Source organism: Chrysochloris asiatica, unplaced genomic scaffold (assembly GCF_000296735.1).
Source record: "Chrysochloris asiatica unplaced genomic scaffold, ChrAsi1.0 scaffold00001, whole genome shotgun sequence".
In the NCBI taxonomy this organism is placed as follows: domain Eukaryota; kingdom Metazoa; phylum Chordata; class Mammalia; order Afrosoricida; family Chrysochloridae; genus Chrysochloris; species Chrysochloris asiatica.
In genome coordinates this window covers 17,792,603-17,811,873 of record NW_006408519.1, presented here as the reverse complement: position 1 = coordinate 17,811,873, position 19,271 = coordinate 17,792,603, and positions in this window count along the sequence as shown.

Here is a 19,271-nt window from a genome sequence, read left to right as displayed (position 1 = left end):
CAGACAGCAAGGGACCAATGAACAGCTACCAAAAGAGAAGAATGTCCACACCTTTATCTCAGCGTTTCTGCCAGGCGTCTGTGGCCGCTCCGATCTTTCACCCACGTGGTCTCACCCAAGATGGCGGCTCCTGGAGCAGCTGAGCGTCCCGGACTAGAAAGCAATAGATTTCTTGTTTCTGCCATGAAATCCCCCAGCTGTGAGCCTTCCAACCTTCTAAGTATTCCTTTATATTTGGTTCAGAGTTCTGGGACCATCCCCTGAGCCTGCTTGGTCAGGTATTCTGTGTTGTTGTTGGCGGAGCTCTCTGCTATACGTCCACCTGATCCGCCATCTTGTTTGTTCTCCCAAGATTCTTATTATTCAATAGTGAGTAATTGTTATCATGACTAATTGCAATTATCATAACTGTAAAGGTAGAAGTTTTGTAACATAAAGAGGGGAGTAGTTAATCTTACATTGCAGGAACAGAGGACCCTAGGACCATCAAGGTAGAAAAGCATAAGCAGAATGTGAGACCCTATCCAAAGAAACAGTGACACCAGAGATGGAGGCAAAGATAATGACATGAAGCGATAGAGCAGCTGAGGACTCTAGACACATGAAAAGAGAAAGGTTGTGTGATGGTGGCCAGTAGGCAGGCTCAAAGAATGTGCCCTTGGGTTTTTTAAATGATCATATATGCCTTAGTGTTTTTGTGTACATCAAAAACAAACAAACAAAAAACCCAAGGGAATATAAGTAAATTCTGTTGAATGGTGATGCATGGAGGGGATTGTAATCATTGCAATGATACGCAATATAACAGGATGAGTGCAAAACTGATGCTGTCCCATGTAAACTTTCACTCAATGCACAATAAAAGCTTTAAAAGTACCAAATCGAGTATTATATATGAAGCATTGCCAGGGACATATGTCAACTATGTTTCCAAACATATTGTAGAAATCAGTCAACTATTAATTGTGACATGTAAAACTCTTTAGGCACAGAGACAATTAACAACCAAACATTTTACTATTATATAGAAGTGGTTTCTTTCAGTATGAGACTACTTCAAGTTGTTATTAATAAAGAAGTTAATTCAGTTTGGCTTTTAATATCCATAAGAGGGTACAAAGTCAATATCTAAAAAAAGAACTTATTAAAAACACATAGAAAAGAAAATTGAAGTCTATCAGCTATACCATCTGGGTCATATGAAAATGAGAAGTAGTGATGAGTGTCGACAAGCAGACCTAATCAACTCACTGGCTTTCCAAGCAGTCGTATGTACAAATTAATGAAGAGAGGTGGCAGAATGAAACTTCCTACTGACTTGCTGTGGATAAGCTATTTTGCTCCATCATTGCCTCAGCTTTGCTTACAGGGCAGTAGATTCACTCTAGCATGTGTATTTCTCCTAATCATTTTGACTAAATGAACAAAGTCTCATGGTTAAGTGTGCCAACAACATCTGGTTGCTCTAAATCAGAGTCAGTGTGGGACAGGCACATCGATGTTGCCTTTTACTCAGTGATGAACATAAATTAACATGCTTCTAATGACCTAACAAATATGACCCATATCAGTATTGTATAAAGCAGAAGATAGATTTTTCATGGCTTCTACGATAATATATATATATATATATATATATTGTATTCAGTTTTGTTTCTAATGTCACTGGAATCGCTTTTACTGGGTTGGTGGTTCAAGCTCATCAGCCGCTCCTCATAATTCTATACAGGGTCACTATGAGAGGGGACTAACTCGACAGCACTTAACAACAACAACAATCCAGTAGGTTTTGTATCTTTAACCTTCTGTCAAAGTTGAGCCAAGGATTTTATGAATTTATTTTGAGAAAGTTATCTCTTACACATAAGGCATTAAAATTAAGGACATTTAATGCATTTTTGGATATGTTTTCTCTTACAAACCTTTGTATTTTAAAACATAATGGATATGCTCATGACCCAAACCATGGTATTGGATGTACTGTGGACAGCCAGAATAAGGAACAGACCTGTTTTGGGAAAAGTAGACTCCGAATGTTCCTAAGAAGCGAGAATGGTAAGATTTTATCTCACATACCTTGTACATGTTTTTTGGAGAGTCTGGTCCCTGGAGAAAGACACCATGAGTGATAAAGTAGTGGTGTGGCACTATGGGTTAATGGTCCAGACTGCAAAGTCATTTGAACTGCAAGGCCTGCAGTTCAGACTCACCAGCCGCTCCTCGGAAACCCTGTGCAGGGTCATTATGGGTCAGAACAGACTCAACGGTACTTAACAACAACAAAAGAGAAAAAGAAGATTCTCAAGGAGACAGAGTGACACAGTGGCTGCACTGATGGGTTCAAGCTTAGACGTGATTGTGAGGATACTGCAAGACTGGGATATGGGTTTTTTTTTTTTCTTTTGCACATGGAATCACATGAGTCAGAACCAACTCTATGTATGACACCTAACAACAGCAACTGATATCTTCTCAGTGTAAACAAATATATATTTATTATGGAAAGTCAGAGTTGAATCTTTAGCTACATATTTGGGAGGATCATCATGATATATTGATAAAATTAAAAATTCTTGTAATACATATGATGTCATTCTCTTTTATAAAAGGAAAGTTCATATTAAAAAACCTGTATACTTGTGGACTATCTAGATGGTTGTAATATTGAATGAGCCATGAAAAATATGCAGAGGGATAAACGCTAGGTTGTTAATATTTGTTACTTCAGAAGAGGTTGATATGGAGATGAAAGGATGATGAATGGTTCCCCTAAAAATTGTTGTACTGTTTTACTAGTTATAATGGACCTAGTGTTGTTAAGTGCTGATGTATTAGTTCTGACTCATGGAGACCCTGTTTTGGGTTTCTGAGGAGTGACTGACGCATTTGAACTGCTGACTTAACAAGAATTTAATATTTAGGTTAAAAAAAAATGGTTTCTATCAAAATGTACAACTTAATACTTTAAAAAAAATAATAACTTGTTGTGACTGGATCCATAATATTTAAATAATACTCTGCTACTTTATGGTGTGCCTTGAATGTAAAAGGGATTAATTTTAATATTGTGGTACTGTGGGCTAATGTGTCAGACTGTGAAGTCGTTTGAACTGCATGATCGGTGGTTCAAACTTACCAGTTGATCCTTGGAAACTCTATACAGGGTCACTATGGATCAGAATCAACTCGACGGCACTTAACAACAACAACAACCTCTAGCATGTTTCTCTGACTGTAACTCCTCCTATCATTCAGATTGAATTACTTACTACTCTAAGACTCTTTCACTTTCTGATTCCCAATATACCAAGATACCATTTAGTGAATTATAAAAAGGCACATGAATTACTAAATTTTGGTCATATTAACAGTAGGCAAGGAGTCTCTGAGCCTTTGTACCATACACATGGTAGGAGAAGTAGCTATGAGGTTTCTGTCTCAGTCATTCCACACAAAACATTTTCTATGTTTGAAGTGTCCTCTTAACAAGACTCATTGATAACATATGATAACATATGATAACAATTTTTAGGGGAACCATTCATCATCCTTTCATCTCCATATCAACCTCTTCTGAAGTAACTCATTGATAACGTTGATCACATATGAGGAGGTCTGGTAAAAGGAAACCTGGAGATTTACATACTATATGTCAGAGCTATAAGGAGCCCTCATGGCTTCGTGGGTGATGCTTGGAGCTGCTAATCAGAAGATAAGCAGTTCAAACCCACCAACACCTCATCAGGAGAAAGATGAGACTTCCTGCTCCTCTAAAGATTTGTTGTTGTGGTGGTTGTTAGGTGCTGTCAAGTCAGTTACTACTCAAAGCAACACTGCACAACAGAAAGAAACACGGCTCAGTCCTGCACTATTTTCACAATTGTTGCTATGCTTGAGTGCATTACGGCTGCCAAGATGTCAATCCATTTCACTGGGGGTCTTCACCGGGGACTGGACCCTCTTGATAATATGTCTGAAGTATGAGAGATGAAGTGTCATCATCCTGGCCTCCATGGAACATTCTGGTTGCACTTATTCCAACACAAATTTGTTTGCCCTTTTGGCAGTCCATGTACTTTTAATATTCTTCTCCAACACCATAACTCAAATGTATCAATTCTTACATGATATTTTTATTCATTGTCCAACTGTCACATGCATATGAAGCAATTGAAAATACCATGGCTTGGGTCAGGCCCATCTTTATCCTCAGACTGACATCTTTGCTCTTGAACACTTAAAAAAGATTTGCCTAATGCAATACATCTTTCGATTTCTTGACTGCTGCTTCCTTAAGTGTGGATTGCAGATCAAAGCAAAATGAAATCTTTGACACCTTAAATCATTTTTCCACTTATCATGATATGAATGATTGGTCAAATTGAGAGAATTTTAGTTTTCTTTACATTGATCTTCATCAGTATTTTAAGTCTTCATCACGTTCAGCAAATAAGGTATGTATCATTTGCATATAGCAGGTTGCTAATGAGTCTTCCTCCAATCCTGATGTCACACTTTTCTTCATATAGTCAAGTTATCAAATAAGTATGATGAAAGAATACAGCGTTGGAGCATACATTTCCTGTTTCCGAAGCATTTTGTATTCCCTTTTTCTGTTCAAGCTTGCCTCTTGATCTATGTACAGGTTCCTCATGAACACAATCTGATCTTCTCAAATACCCATTCTTCACAATTTTATTGATAGCTTGTTATGATCCACACGGTCAAAATTCAGTGCATAGGCAATGAAGCATAAGTAAGCATCTTTCTGGTATTCTCTGCTTTCAGCAACATCCATCTGATGCCAGCAAAGATATCCCTAGTTCTACTTCCTGGTCTGAAGTCAGTTTGAGTTTCTGGCAGTTCCCTGGTGATATACTGTTTCAGCAGTTTTTGAATTTTCTTCAGCAAAATTTTTCTTGCATGTGATATTAATGATATAGTTCAATGCTTTAACATTCCTTTGAGATACTTCCCTTTTGAATGGACACAAATTCGGATCTCTTCCAATCGGTTGGTAGCTGTCTTTCACATTTCTTGGCATAGATGAGTGAGCACCTCCAGTGCTGCGTCAGTTTGTTGAAAGATTTCAATTTGTATCCAGTCAGTTCTTAAAGACTTGTCTTTCACCAATATCTTCAGTAAAACTTGGACTTCTTTTTTCACTACCATGGATTCCTGATCGTATGGTATTTCTTGAAATGGTTGAATATGGACCATTTTTTGATATAGTGACTCTTTGTGCACCTTCCATTTTCTTTTGATGCTTTCTGCATCATTGAATATTTTGTCCATGGAATCCTTCAATATTGCAATTTGAGGCTTGAATTTTTTTCTTCAGTTCTTTTCAGCTTGAGAATGCTGAATATATTCTTCTCTTTTTGTTTTTTTACTCCAGGTCTTTGCACATTTCATTATAATATTTGACTTTGTCTTCCTGAGTTAGCCTTTGACATTGCTGTTATTAAGTGCCCTCGAGACTGTTTCATTCATAGGAACCGTGTATAGAATTTCTGAAGTTTTAACTTGCAGGAGCAGAAAGCTTAATCTTTTTCCTATGGTGGCTTGAACTGCCAATTATGCAGTTTGCAGTCCAGTGCTTATCCTGTATATACAGAAAATATGGCATTCTTAAGAATTCCAAAACCAGTTTTAAAAAATGTTGCTAGGTGTTCTCAAGTCAATATCAACGTATAATAACCTAGTGCCTAACAGACCGCAACACTGCCCAGTCCTGCTCTAACTTCACAATCCTTACTATGGTTGAGTCCATCGCTGCTGCCACTGTGCCAGTCCATCTTGTTAGGGGGTCTTCCTCTTTTTCACTGACCCTCCATTTTACTAAGCATGATCCCTCCTGATAATATGTCTGAAGTATAAGAGAAAAAGTCTACCCATCCTGACTTCTAAAGACCATTCTGAGTGTACTTCTTCCAGCACAGATTTGCTTGCTCTTTTGAAAATTCACAACACTTTTAATATTTTCCTCCAACACCATCACTCAGATGAATCAATTCTTATACGGTCTTTCTTATTCATTGTTCAAATTTCAAATTCATATGAGGCTACTGAAAATATCATAGCTTACTTCAGATGCACCTTAGTACTCAAGAGCAAAGATGTCAGTTTTTAAAAATAGATGTATGGTATTTAAATATTTGCTGTTATTCTAGTAAGACAGATAGTAATGAATGCTCTTTTTAACATGCCTTAAAGATCAGTCAAATTCATCCATGATCTCATCTCTCTTAGTTTTTCTTCATCAACAAGGCAATCAAGAATTAGGCTGAAGTTGTGCATTCCCACAAAAACATTTTGTAATGTTTTACATAGGCATATATCCATAAACAGTCTATACTATTGCCTGAGTGTTTAAAATAGTATCATTTTATTTTCATCATATTCATGAATGGCATTGCAATAATGAAGAAATAAGAATTTATTTTTGCAACTTGATACTGCAATATTAATTGATTAGTCAATTTATCTATTCATTCAATTAGTTAGCAATTAATATTGGTTATGCCTCAAATATTATCTGTTCAGAATCTAGACACTGCTTTCATAAGGTTTCATAATATTTTGAGTTTCAGAAAAATGAAAGCTGTCACTAAAAGTAAGAACAAATATAATGGTATTCTCAGGGTATGATGAAGGTAAAGCAATGCTCCATTTGACTCAATATATTTAAAGATGAAATCAAAACAGAATAAAACTTGCTGGAGTGAGATAATTCTTCACTGTGACTTTCTTCTCATTCCTTTCTTCCTTCACATCTTTCTTATTTTTTATAAACTAGAAGAAATTGCCCCTAGTCCACAGCCATGAATGAGATCTTTACTAATAAGGCAGTTTGTTCACAGGCTACTAGATTGAACTGAAATGTATCTGATTGGGTAAATGTGTGTATTCCCTACATAGCCTTGCCTGTTGTAAAGACTCAAACTGGTTCCTATTTAAAGAAAACTTAAAATGGAGTTAATATAGTGTCAACAACGATGGTTACCATTTATGTCAGCTTTCCTCAGCCAAAGTGTACATGCTGGAACATAAAATAGAGAATTGTATTTTTTTCAATTGTATCCAGTTTAATGAAAGAAAGAGTTATAGCTTATTCATAATAATTTATAGATAATTTAGAGTTAATAGAGGATTCTGAACATATCTAATATGTAGAATGCAAGATAAAGTGATTTCTTCAAAATTGACTAATTTGTCCCAAGTTAAATAGTCATTAAGTGCTATAGCTGGAACTAAAACGCAATCTCCTCCTTCCCAGTGCTGTACTTTGGAAAGTAGCTCTTAAAGATAAAGAACTACTTTTCCATGGAAAATGTGTTGCTTTAATAATGTGTGCTTTGAGACAACCTGAGAACACACTGCTTTCGCATTTACTGATTTTCTTAAGTCTTATGATAACTTTAATCCTATACATATTCTGGTTTGAAACTTCAAATTTCAGATTTCTTTCCCATAATTATACTTAGTATTATAGATCTCTTTTTCCCTCTCTTTAATCAAAACAATTTATTGTCCTACCACCTGACGTACATTTTCAAAACAGTAATCTAGGGAGAATATATAATATACATAATGGCACATTCATAGTTTACTTAGACTAGTTCAAAATGAATATAATTTTTTTTTAAGTCTGTACTGATGAATTAGGGATCCTGATTTCAATCAGATCTGCACAATTAAACAAAAAATGCAGAACTGCCATTCAGTGAGATAAACTAGTTTCATCTTCAAATGCCAGTCTCATTCTTACCCCATGCCCACTGTTGTTGTTAAATGCTGTGAAGTCAGTTCCTACCCATAATAACCATGTATAGGGTTTCTGAGGAGCAGCCAGTGAGCTTGAACCACCAACCTTGTGGTTCAAACTGACTTTGCAGTCCAGAGCATTAAACCACAGTACCACACCTCTTGTCCTCTGTTTTTGTTGTTAGGTGTCATTGAGTCGATTCCAACTCATAGTGACCCTGTATAACAGGATTTCTGAGGAGCAGCTGGTGGGTTTGAACTGCCAACCTTGTGGTTTGCAGTCTAGTGTTGATCCCATATGGCCACATCAGGGGTCCCATGTCCATAGAGCTGTGAAGTAATTAACCATTGCAGAGTCACTAGGCATTATTACTTACAGCATAACTTTCTATTTACAAAAATCAGTTTCCATGTTAGTCCCAAATTTCCTAATACCATTAGTGTTGCTATGCTGACTCATAGCAACCCTGTATATGGTTTCTGAGGAACATCTGGTTGTTGTGAATAATATCATCATGCAACACAGAGAGTGTTGTTTTGTAATTGATAGAACTGGTAAGTAACAATCTAATTCGATCTCTAGATATAAATGCTTCCTCACTTCTTATGCAGCATTAAAATACAAAAATTAATAAAGCAAAAAACAAAAAAACATGCTGTATAGCAAATGAGGATTCATGGTGTAGTGCTATAGAATAGAATTGGACTGCAAACCACAAGGTCGGCAGTTCAAACCCACCAGCTGCTCCTTGGAAACCCTATGTAGGGTTGCTATGAGTCGGATAACGAGTTGGGCTGTTAGCCTCAGAGTCAGCAGTTCAAAACTACCAGCCATTCCATGGGATATGGATGAGGGTTTTCTGCTCCCATAAAAATGTGCAACTTCAGAAACCCCATGCAGGGTGGCCATGAGTCGGAACTGACTTCACGGCACACCACTGTCATCATGAGCACTTAACAACAACATAGTCACAGAAGAGATGGAATCTGGCAAATGTTGTTGTTAAGCACCATAGAGTCGATTCCAGCTCACAGCACTCTTGTACAGGGTTTCCAAGGAATATCTGGTGAGTTTAAGGCACTAACCTTTTATTTCTCAGTCCAGCGCTGATCCTACAGCAGCACACCAGCTCCCTTAATTCTTTTCATCAATTTTCTCTATTGGATTTCAAATTTTTGGAAATAGCAATTGCAGTTTCAATCGTATTTTACAATATAATGCATGAAACCTGGTAAGACTTACTTGCACATTTTTTTTTAAATTTCCCTAGAACAAAGATCTTGAAAATATTCAAAGACATGAAGGAAAAGCCTCTAGGTATAGTAAATGTATCTTTATTCAGTTCTGCTCTTGTTATTCCTGTTGTTGGGCCATCAAGTCTGTTGACTCATAGGGACCGTGCACAGGTTTTCCAAGACTGCAGAGCTTGGCATGAGCAGAAAACCTTATCTTTCTTCCTGGTGGCTGGCTCCAATTGACTCCACAGTCGAGTGCTTATCCTACAGAGCCACTGCACTTGTTTTTGTGTGCCGTTAAGTTGGTTCTGATGGATATCTACTCTGTATAAGGTTTCTGAGGAGCAAACTGGTGGGCTTGAACCACCATTTTTGTTTGTTTGTTTGTTAGTAGTCCATTGTTTATCATACAATGCTGTACTCAAAATTATTTGGACTCATGATGACCCCTTTGTATGCAGAATACAATTATGCTCCCTGGGATTTTCAAGGTTATGACCTCTCAGAAGCAGACTGCCAAGTCTCACTGCCAAAGTTCCTCTTGTTGTTGTTGTTGTTAAGTGCCGTGGAGTTGGTTCCGACTTATAGCCACCCTGTAAATCTTGACGGGAGCAGAAAGTGTCATCTTTCTCCTGCGGAGCGGCTGGTAGTTCCTGTAGGTGGGTTTAAAATACCAGGTTTTCAGTTACTGGGCTCCTTCAGTTATGATTCTGGATCTTAGTTATGGTTCGTGGTCTCTTATGTATTCAGTACCATTTATAGACTCAACAGCACTTAACAAGAACAACACAGACCTTTGTTAAGAAGCCTTGGTGGAGCCGTGGGTTAGGTTGCTAGTCACAAGGTTGGTGTGTAGAAGAAAGATGAGGCTGTTTGTTCCCATAAAGCTTACATTGTCAGAAGCCCTATTGAGTTCCACAAGGCAACTAGCACATGTCTTATAGGGTTGCCATGAGTTGGAGTTGACTTGGTGGTGGTGGTTATAGACCCTTATTTGATGGCTGGTTATAATCTTTATGTGAAAAAAGTAAAGTCAGGCAAAAGTTCTTTATTCAGATTTCACAGATGCCCCTTGTTGTTCTTGCTGTTAAGTGCTGTCAAGTTGGTTATGGCCCATAGCGACCCTGTATAGGGTTTCCAAGGAGTGGCTGGAGAGTTTGAATTACTGACCTTGTGATTCAAACCTACCTTGAGGTCCAGTGCTTTATCTCACAGTACCACACTAGGACTCCCAACATGCCCCTAGTGATAATCAAATTAGTCATCTTTCTTTGTACGTTTATATTATTGCTAGCTGCCTTTGTGTTATCTCTGAATCTAGAGTCCCTTATATAATAACAGAAGGAAATAATGTCCTGTCTTGTGCTGCTAGCTTCAGAATCACAGCTAGAATTGACTGTATTGTGGTGGCTCTTGTATCAACCCAATTCTTTAGAGGTATGTATATAAATAATTGTGAACAAGTGCCTTCTAGAGCTCTGGAATTAAAATTTTATCTGAAATAGCAATGAATCATAAATAAACCATTGTTATTCATTGTTTCATTAAATAACAGTACAACTTATCTTCATTATCACTCAAATTAATGAAATGCTTTATGTCATGATAAAAATAAACCTAGGTGGAATGTTGAATAGTGACATTCTCTTTGACTTAAGGAAACAAGACAAATCTCTACACAAAGGAAGCTTTTATTCCATGATCTGAACAAAAAGAAGGGATTTGTTATACAAAAACTCAGAAGGAAAGCATTTGGAAAGCTCTATACTACATTAGGGTAGTTAGAGTTGAGGGATCAAAAAGAGTTTGAAAACATGGAATGGGACTAGATGCTTTATGAAAAAGGAAGGGATATGTATGTTGAGGACCGAATAACAAGCAGAGGTCAGATCAGAAGGAGCCCTGAAAGCTATGTTACAGAGTATGGCTTTTCTTCGATGTGATGGCCAGCCTGAAAAGTTCCACAACATTCAAACATTGTAGAACTATGCTTGACATTTAAAAAATTTATTTCTGCTGAAAAAGTTCATTTAAAATTTTCCATTAAAAACAATAGCTACAACAGAACTTTCCATCAAAGAAGAAGTTAATGAATAACATAAGAAGACAGTGTTTGCAATCATCCCTCCCAAGCAAAATCAGTTCCCCAATTCTGCTTTCATTTACATCTAGTAAGGATTCCTCTTATTACTCAGTAAAGAATTTTTTGAGAAACTCTTTTGAAAATCATGATGACAAAAACAAATGGAACTGAATTTAATATCATGGTTTTTATTATTTTAAAGATAAGAAATTACAGCCAGTTATGAGAGAATGTAAAAATCTGCTAACAGGTGTTTTGCGTATTTTTCTCTGGATAAATTATTTCAAAAAGTTTCATGTCATTTATGTCTATAGTTATACAGCAATTAGAAAGCACTCTGGTAGCATAGTGGTTTACTAGTTGGACTGCTAACAGGAGAAAGATGAAACTGTCTGCTCCTGCAAAGATTCATAGCCTCGGAACCCAATACAGGGTCGCTTTCAGTCAGAACCAACTACCACCTTTGCAGCAGTTAGACTTATTTTGTCTGGTGTACGTGCACCCATTTCTGAGTGCATGATGGTACAAACATCCCCCTATGTGAGAAAGTCACTGATGCTCAGAAATTGATCTGACAGCAACAGGTGAGCTTTGTCTTCTTAGGAGCTAATCTGGTACTCACAATAGTTCATTGCACTTTTTTTGGAAGTGTGGAGGTACAGGAGGAGGGGGAGCTGGTAATCTCAGAGAACAGTGTCATACCAAGATAAGAGGAGATAACAAACAAACAAACGAACAATCACTTCATAATATTCTCTAGGCACATACAAAAACATGGAAACTATAAAACAACAATAACACTTTTTTTTTTTTTTTTTTTTATCTCCCATCTTGGTTGATAAGAGTAACTGTGGCTTCATTTCCAATTATAGCATTGGTGGGGATGGTGGTGGTATTCCATGGAGTTGACACTGAATCATAGTGACCCAGTACAGGTTTTCCAGAGCTGTAAATCTTGCAGGAACTGAAAGGAGCAGCTTCAGATAAAGATTCAAACTACTGACCTTTCGTTTAGCGGTCTAACTCCTAACCCACCATGCTATCAGGGTTCCTTAGTTATAAAGTGACTCGAACTCCATTTTCCTTTCCTTATTGTAAAGATATGTTAAGGTGCTCAATAAAAAATGACCCCTGCTTTCTGATGGCATCTGTCATAGATTGAGTTGTGTCCCCCAAAGTATAGGTCAGCTTGGCAGTTGTTGTTAAATACTGTGGAGTTGGTTGTATCCAATCAACTGTATTGGGTTTCCATGGAGCAGCTGGTTTGAACTGTTGACCTTATGGTAAGCAGTCCAGTGCTTATCCTACAGCAACACACCAGGACTCCTATGATGTCATTGCTAAGTGCTATGAAGTCTGATCTAACTCACTGAGTGTTTCGTTCTGTTGTGCACAAAGTAGCTGTGAGTCTGTTCTTACTCGATGGCACCACCCTACACATCTGTGAGATAAAGAATTTCTGTTTGTAAAAACTCATTCACTTGAGGTGATTTTGTTATTGTTGTTGTTAAGTGCCATCAAGTCGGTTCCAAATCATATAGACCCTGTACAGGGTTTCCGAGGCTATAAATCTTTACAGGAGCAGAACACTCATCTTTCTCTTGTGGAGCGGCTGGTAGTTTCAAACTGCTAACCTTACGGTTCACAGCCCGCTTCATAACCACTACGCTACCAGAGCTCCTGTTACATACAGATTGTTATAGAAGCAGGAAAAAACTAAAACAGGCATCCACTCCAGAGTAAATACCAACTTCCTCTACACTCTCCAAAATCACTTAATACAATGACAAATCTTACAATAAGTCCTCTCTTACTGAGACACCCCACAGTTTCCCCAAGAGTCTGTTTTCTTCATTGCAACAAGTAATAACGCAACTTGTTCAACTACAGGTATGATCTTAGTACCTTACAGCTTAACAGCATCTCCATATATCTGTCATAGCATATTATTCAAAAAGTCAAAAACCTGACTTTCATACAGATATAGAATAAACAGATGTCGAATATTTCAATTAATCTATTCATTAAGAAGAGGACCAGTAGATGGTAAAACTGGTTAAAGAAAAACATTTGCAGTAACTGGCTCTTTATACTCATCTTAAAATAAAAGGGAACTGTTAGAAGGACAGATTCAATTCAATAGGATCGTCCAGTTGGCAAAAACAAAAATAAATAAATTAATCCTTTGATTTCTATCTTTTTTGATGAACACACATCTACAAGTTGTCATGAAAAACTATAGTTTATTCAAATGTTAAATCAAAAAATCAATCACACATAAAATTTCCTAGAATAATGAATAATTCTTGCATGAGTTTGTTGAATAGTCTTAATGTGACATTAAAATGACATGTTACATTCCTTACTGCTTTCTCCATCTTAAATTAAAAAAAAAAAAAAAAAAAGATAATGTTGTTGTTGTTGTTAAGTTCTGTGCAGTTGGTTCCAAGAGTTTCCCAGGCTGTAAATTTTTGCAGAAATAGAAAGACTCATCTTTCTCCCTCAGAGCAGTTGGTGGGCTCAAACCACCAGTCTTGTGGTTCATATCCTCTAAAACCACTGACCTCCAATAACAGACTTATCACCCTAAAACTATAGAGAATGCATTTTTGTTGTTGTTATGTGCCAAGGAGTCGGTTCCAACTCTTAGCGACCCTGTACAGGGTTTCCAAAGTTGTAAATCTTTACGGGAGCAGAAAGCCTCATCTTTCTCCCTTGAAACAGCTGGTAGTTTCGAACTGCTGTCCTTGTGGTTCGCAGCCTGATTCGTAACCACTATGCTATCAGAGCTCAGTTATATGCAAAAGGGGAAATATTTTCTATGATGGACAAACTATAAAGAAAAGATTATCCAGACATTACTGGGAAAAATTTAGAAATTTAGAAAGCTGTCTTTCAAGATATAGAGTATAGCCTACAGCTGTCAATATTGCTATACAACTATTTTTCACCTCCAGAATCTGAATATTATTTAATTTTTATTTCTGTATTCTGAATGTAACAAATTCCAATATAATCTCAGATAGAGTAAGTCATGTGTTCAGAAGCAAAAATAACAATTCCCTCATTTTAAGCATGCCCTCTAAATGTACATTTTGGTTAGTGGATCTATTTATTTTAAAACAAGGAAGAATTTATACTAGATAAATGAATCACTGGCATTTGAAAGTGTCAATATTTTATTAACTCTAAATATAATTAAAAATACTTTGGTCTGATTGCTAGGGAAACAAAGACATCTAACTTTTATTAGGATGAACTTCAACAAGTTTCTAATATATCTTAGCTTTGGTTATATATCACATAGAATTATATTTTATTAAATGATAATTTAATAATAAGCTTAGAAAAGAGTCCAGTAGTAAATAAGAATATACTTTTGCCTTCATGTAACTTGCTGTCTAATACGTGAGAAATCTTATTAAAGAGAAAATCAAGAAAAGCAACCCACATACAGCATTAAGTCTATTATATCAGCTCAATTGCTGTAAGACATCATTCTAAAAGTATAACATGCTACTTCTAATTGGTTTGTATGAATAAATGACTAGAAACTAAATAAAAGGATTTAAAGCTTTTATAAAGCTCAAATATCCTTTCTAATAATATTTTATAATATTTGATTAGAAAAATGTTTAGTCTTATAGATTAAGGCAAATGAATTACAGAGATACCTAGTCATGCTCTTAATGGTAAAATTAAAAATAAGTTTTAACTCGACAATAACTAAATTATGATGAATTTCAATTTAATGCCCTCCAAATAAAAGAGAGTTTGCCGTATTTAGTTACCTGGCATATGCCATAAGTTAAGTGGTCTAAAATCTTAAGGAAACATTGCCTTCTTTGCCCCTTTGAAGAGAAAATTCATCCTCAGTGCCCTTTAGTATTTTCCTTACCATTCAAAAAGGGTTGGATGAGTAAAAACTGTTCTTTTAAAATAAGCAAATATTTAATGGATAATTATTTAGCTATGTTTATGAGCAATATCAAACTCAGCAAAATGAAATCAATACATATGCTTCCACTTGGGGGACACATTGAGAATCAAATATGGTTCATCACAACTCTGCAATCAGTAGTAGAGAGAAGGGTTGTTTTTTCTTGTTCATGGGTAGCATACATTATTGTGACCTTACCTTTCATTTAAAGCACTGATCTTTCTAAGCAGTGTAAATAGCAGTGAGAAATTTTCATGTTTAATTCTTTCACACCCCTGAGTTTGCAGCTTCATAGATAGTCTGGGGAGGCAACCTGGGCAGCAATTTTAAAGCAAGATAATCTTCCCTAAGTAAGTTCAATTTTCTCCAAATGACACAATGTTGATCTATGCATATTCATTAAATATGTCCACACCTGTGGCTTCCTGATTTGAGAGAGGCATGCAATCAACAAACCTTTTTATTTATTTAAACAACAACAACAAAAACCCAGAAAAAATAGGTATTGGTACACATTAACCTTTTTGATCAGCTTTTGGGTTCAAAACTTTCAATCACAAAGAGTCAAGTAATTCAAAACAAAGGAGTTAGAAAATTCTTGGATTTCAGCGGGTTTAATACCAAGGAACTATTTAACCAATATCAGCATCAGAAATACATTGAGAAATATAACTTGGCAGGAGACTTAGCATCTCTTGTCTCCCTTCCTCTCTCTAAGCTTTCACCTATGTAGATATAGTTGTTGATAAGGAGGCTGTCACATCTGTCTCCCTTGAAGTGCATAGTGGGTTTGAACTGCTGACATTTTGGTTGGAATCCAAGAGCTTAATCAATGTTCCACCAGGATCTTTTCTGAACAATAATCCAGTGCTAAATGTTATACATTCAGTTTAATTTGAGATCCTACATGCTTAACCACAATTTGCTTTCCAGAAATATCTATGAATACTGAATTCATAAAATACAAACATTTCAAAAACAGTTAATTCAGTGGCATTTAAGAAAACAGTGAGTTGATACATACTTTAATAGGTAGGCAGAGTGGCTAGGAGTAAAGATTGTGGAGTGACATAGCATGAGTTCACACTTAGATTCTCTGTTCATTGTTTTTGTTACCATAGGCAAGTAATGTAACTCTTCCATACTCAGTTTCCTTTTCTTTGAATGAGGATAATGAGAATTTATATTTCCTTATTGTGAAGATTAAAATGATTGAAATGCTTATAAAACTTACTGTCATAAAGCAACCATTTCAAAAATGGCAGGCATTATGATCATTGTCACAATTGTCTTGAAAATATAAAAAGCTCTTGTTTTATGGGTAGAAATCCAAAACATTCTATTTCAATTTTCAACATTTTTATGTTAATCTTTGAATTGCCATTCAAAGATTTCCATACCAAGACCCTTATCTACTTTTAGTTTAAAGTAATAAATTTTATGCTGGAAAGTCTTTTTTTTTGTAATCATTTCATACTACTCTACATCAAAAAATTACATTCAAATAAGAATTTAAATATATATATATTATGAAACTATAAAACTCAAGAATAAAAAACTTCAATTTTTAATAGTATGCTGTTATTGTTAATTGCCTTGGAGTTAGTTCTGACTCAAATCAACCCTGTTTCAGGTTTTCTAGGAACAACTGGTGACTTTGAACTGCCAACCTTATGGCTAATAGTCAACACAATACCATTACACAAAATACATTTACACAAATTTTGTGGATAATTTTTAAGTATAGAAAATAAGCATCAAATTGAAAATGTATATTCTAATGAGTTATTTCATCTGCTCTTCTATACAATTATGGGTCCATGGACAGGTTTTAATTATTGCTACGAAAATGACTATATACCTACATTTGCCTTTAGAGGTTATTACTCTTAGAAACATTGACATACACAAATGAACTAGAATTACAAGAGACTAGTTAGAACAATGGCATTTGGTACTTTTGTGTTGACCAAAAAATATTTTAATATATCCTACCTGCAAAAATGTTCATATTGTTAATAATGCATAGTAAACTATAGCAATTCTTCCTTTCTCTCTCTCTCTCTTTCCTTCTTCTTTTTCTTTTTTTTCTTCTTCTTCTTCTTCTTGTTCTTTTTTTTTGGTAGCAAGGAAATTTTTACAAGCTAGTACAATATAGCACAGTAATCTCCTAATGGGTAAAACATGTTCCCCAACCCTGCCCCGACCTAGTGATTCAAACCAACCTTGCAGATCAGTGCTTTAGCCCACAGTGTCACACCAGGATGCTCTTGTTAAGTGCAGTGGAGTTCCCACTGAATCATACAGACTCTGTATAGGGTTTCTGAGGGGCGGCTGATGTGCTTGAGGTTAGCTGATGTTGTTGTTGCTAAGTGCCATCCCATACGTTCGACTCATAGCAATCCTGTGTAGGGTTTCTGATGAACATCTGGCATGTTTGAACTCAGACCTTGTGGTTCACGGACTAGTGCTGATCCTATAGCACCACACCAGGACAGTACTAATGATTTTGTGAATATGCAAATAAGTTACATTTAAAATGAAATTTTATGAAAAGTTGTTAAGCCAATTTTAAGGTTCCCATGACACAGAATCACTACCACCACCACCACTGCCAACTTAGGAACAAACCCCACTGCCACCCAGTTGATTCTGACTCATAGTGAGCTTGTGTAGGGTTTCTGAGGCTGTAAATGTTTACAGGTGAAAACAGCTCTATTTTCTCATGCAGAGCAGATGCTGGCTTTGAACTTTGAACTTATGTATAGTGATCCAGTTCTTACCTCACAGGGCTCCTTAAGCTAGGAAAATCAGGTATTAACATCTCCATAACTGCACAAAGCTTTGAAAAATCTCCCTGTATCAAATCAATCTAAATAGAATGTATCCTGTCTATTCTATATTATAAACATCTTTTAAAAATGGGACTATCTGCTCTGAAACCACTGATACTCTAAGGTTATATAATCGTGATCCCTTCCCTGGAGTTTCATAATAATATTTCTCTTATATTATCTGGACATCTGTTCTGCCCATTTTACAACTGATCAGACCCATAGTTTTATTGAAAAAAAAAAAATCAACAAAAATGATCATGCCACTTTTTTTCCTGTCGACATTTATTTGCTTCTTGTCTCCCAAAATGGCAGACAAAGTGTCTTAAAATTCACCGTAAACTTAATGATTCCAGTTTAATCATCTACAACTTCTTCTCTTGCATGCTAATAATTCTAACAGTCCATGCTGGTATTATTGTTAAGTGCCGTCAAGTTGGTTCTGAAACGTAGCAACACTTTGTATCATCTAGTGGGTTTGAACTGTCAGCTTTCCCATTAGTAATAGTTCACTAATTATCCTACAGTGCCACACCACCAATCCATATTTCATTTTAATGTAAAGTTTTATTTGGATAAATATACAGTTTTATTGTAATGTAAAGTTGAATTATGATAAACAGACAGGAAAGTGTAGCAATATTAAATGCACTTATATTGATGAAAATAAAGAATTTTTAAAAATTGAGTATACTCACACAACAAATTTCAGAAAATACATTTATTATTGAAAATTATTGAAATGCATTTCTAATCTTTCTTACTCAGTGCCAATGAGTTGATTTTGACTCATAGTGACCCTATGAAGGGTTTCTGAGGCTGTAAATACTTAGGAACTATGAAATGGCTGGTGAACTTGAACGACTGCCCTTGCTGTTAGCAGCCCAATGCCTAATCCACAGGGCTGCCAATCATAGGGCCAAAAGTATTTTAACTACTGACTAGTAGATCAATTTTTCGGCTTTGCTACTTTACATAAATTAAATCATATTGTATGAACTATTTTGTGTCTCACTTCCAACTTGAATTTCAGTAATATCTCAAGAACGGGTTTCATGCATTACACACTACTGACTGAAGACTAGAAGATTTGTGGGATGACATCAAGAACTTCGTAAGGGAGAAAGCAAAAGGGTGGTTAAGAAGACAAGAATGAAAGAAAAGAACAAATCCTGAAACTTGCTTTCCAGGGTTGTTGTTGTTAAGTGCCATCAAGTTGATTTCTACCCAGAGTGACCCTGTATAGGGTTTCCAAGGGTTGTTGTTGTCAGGTGACATTGAGTCAGCACCGACTCATAGTGACCCTATGCACAGCAAAATGAAACACTACCCAATCCTGGGCCAACCTCAATACTGTTGTCACGCTTGAGCCATCAATGTTGCCACCTGGTCAATCCATCTCGTTAGGGGT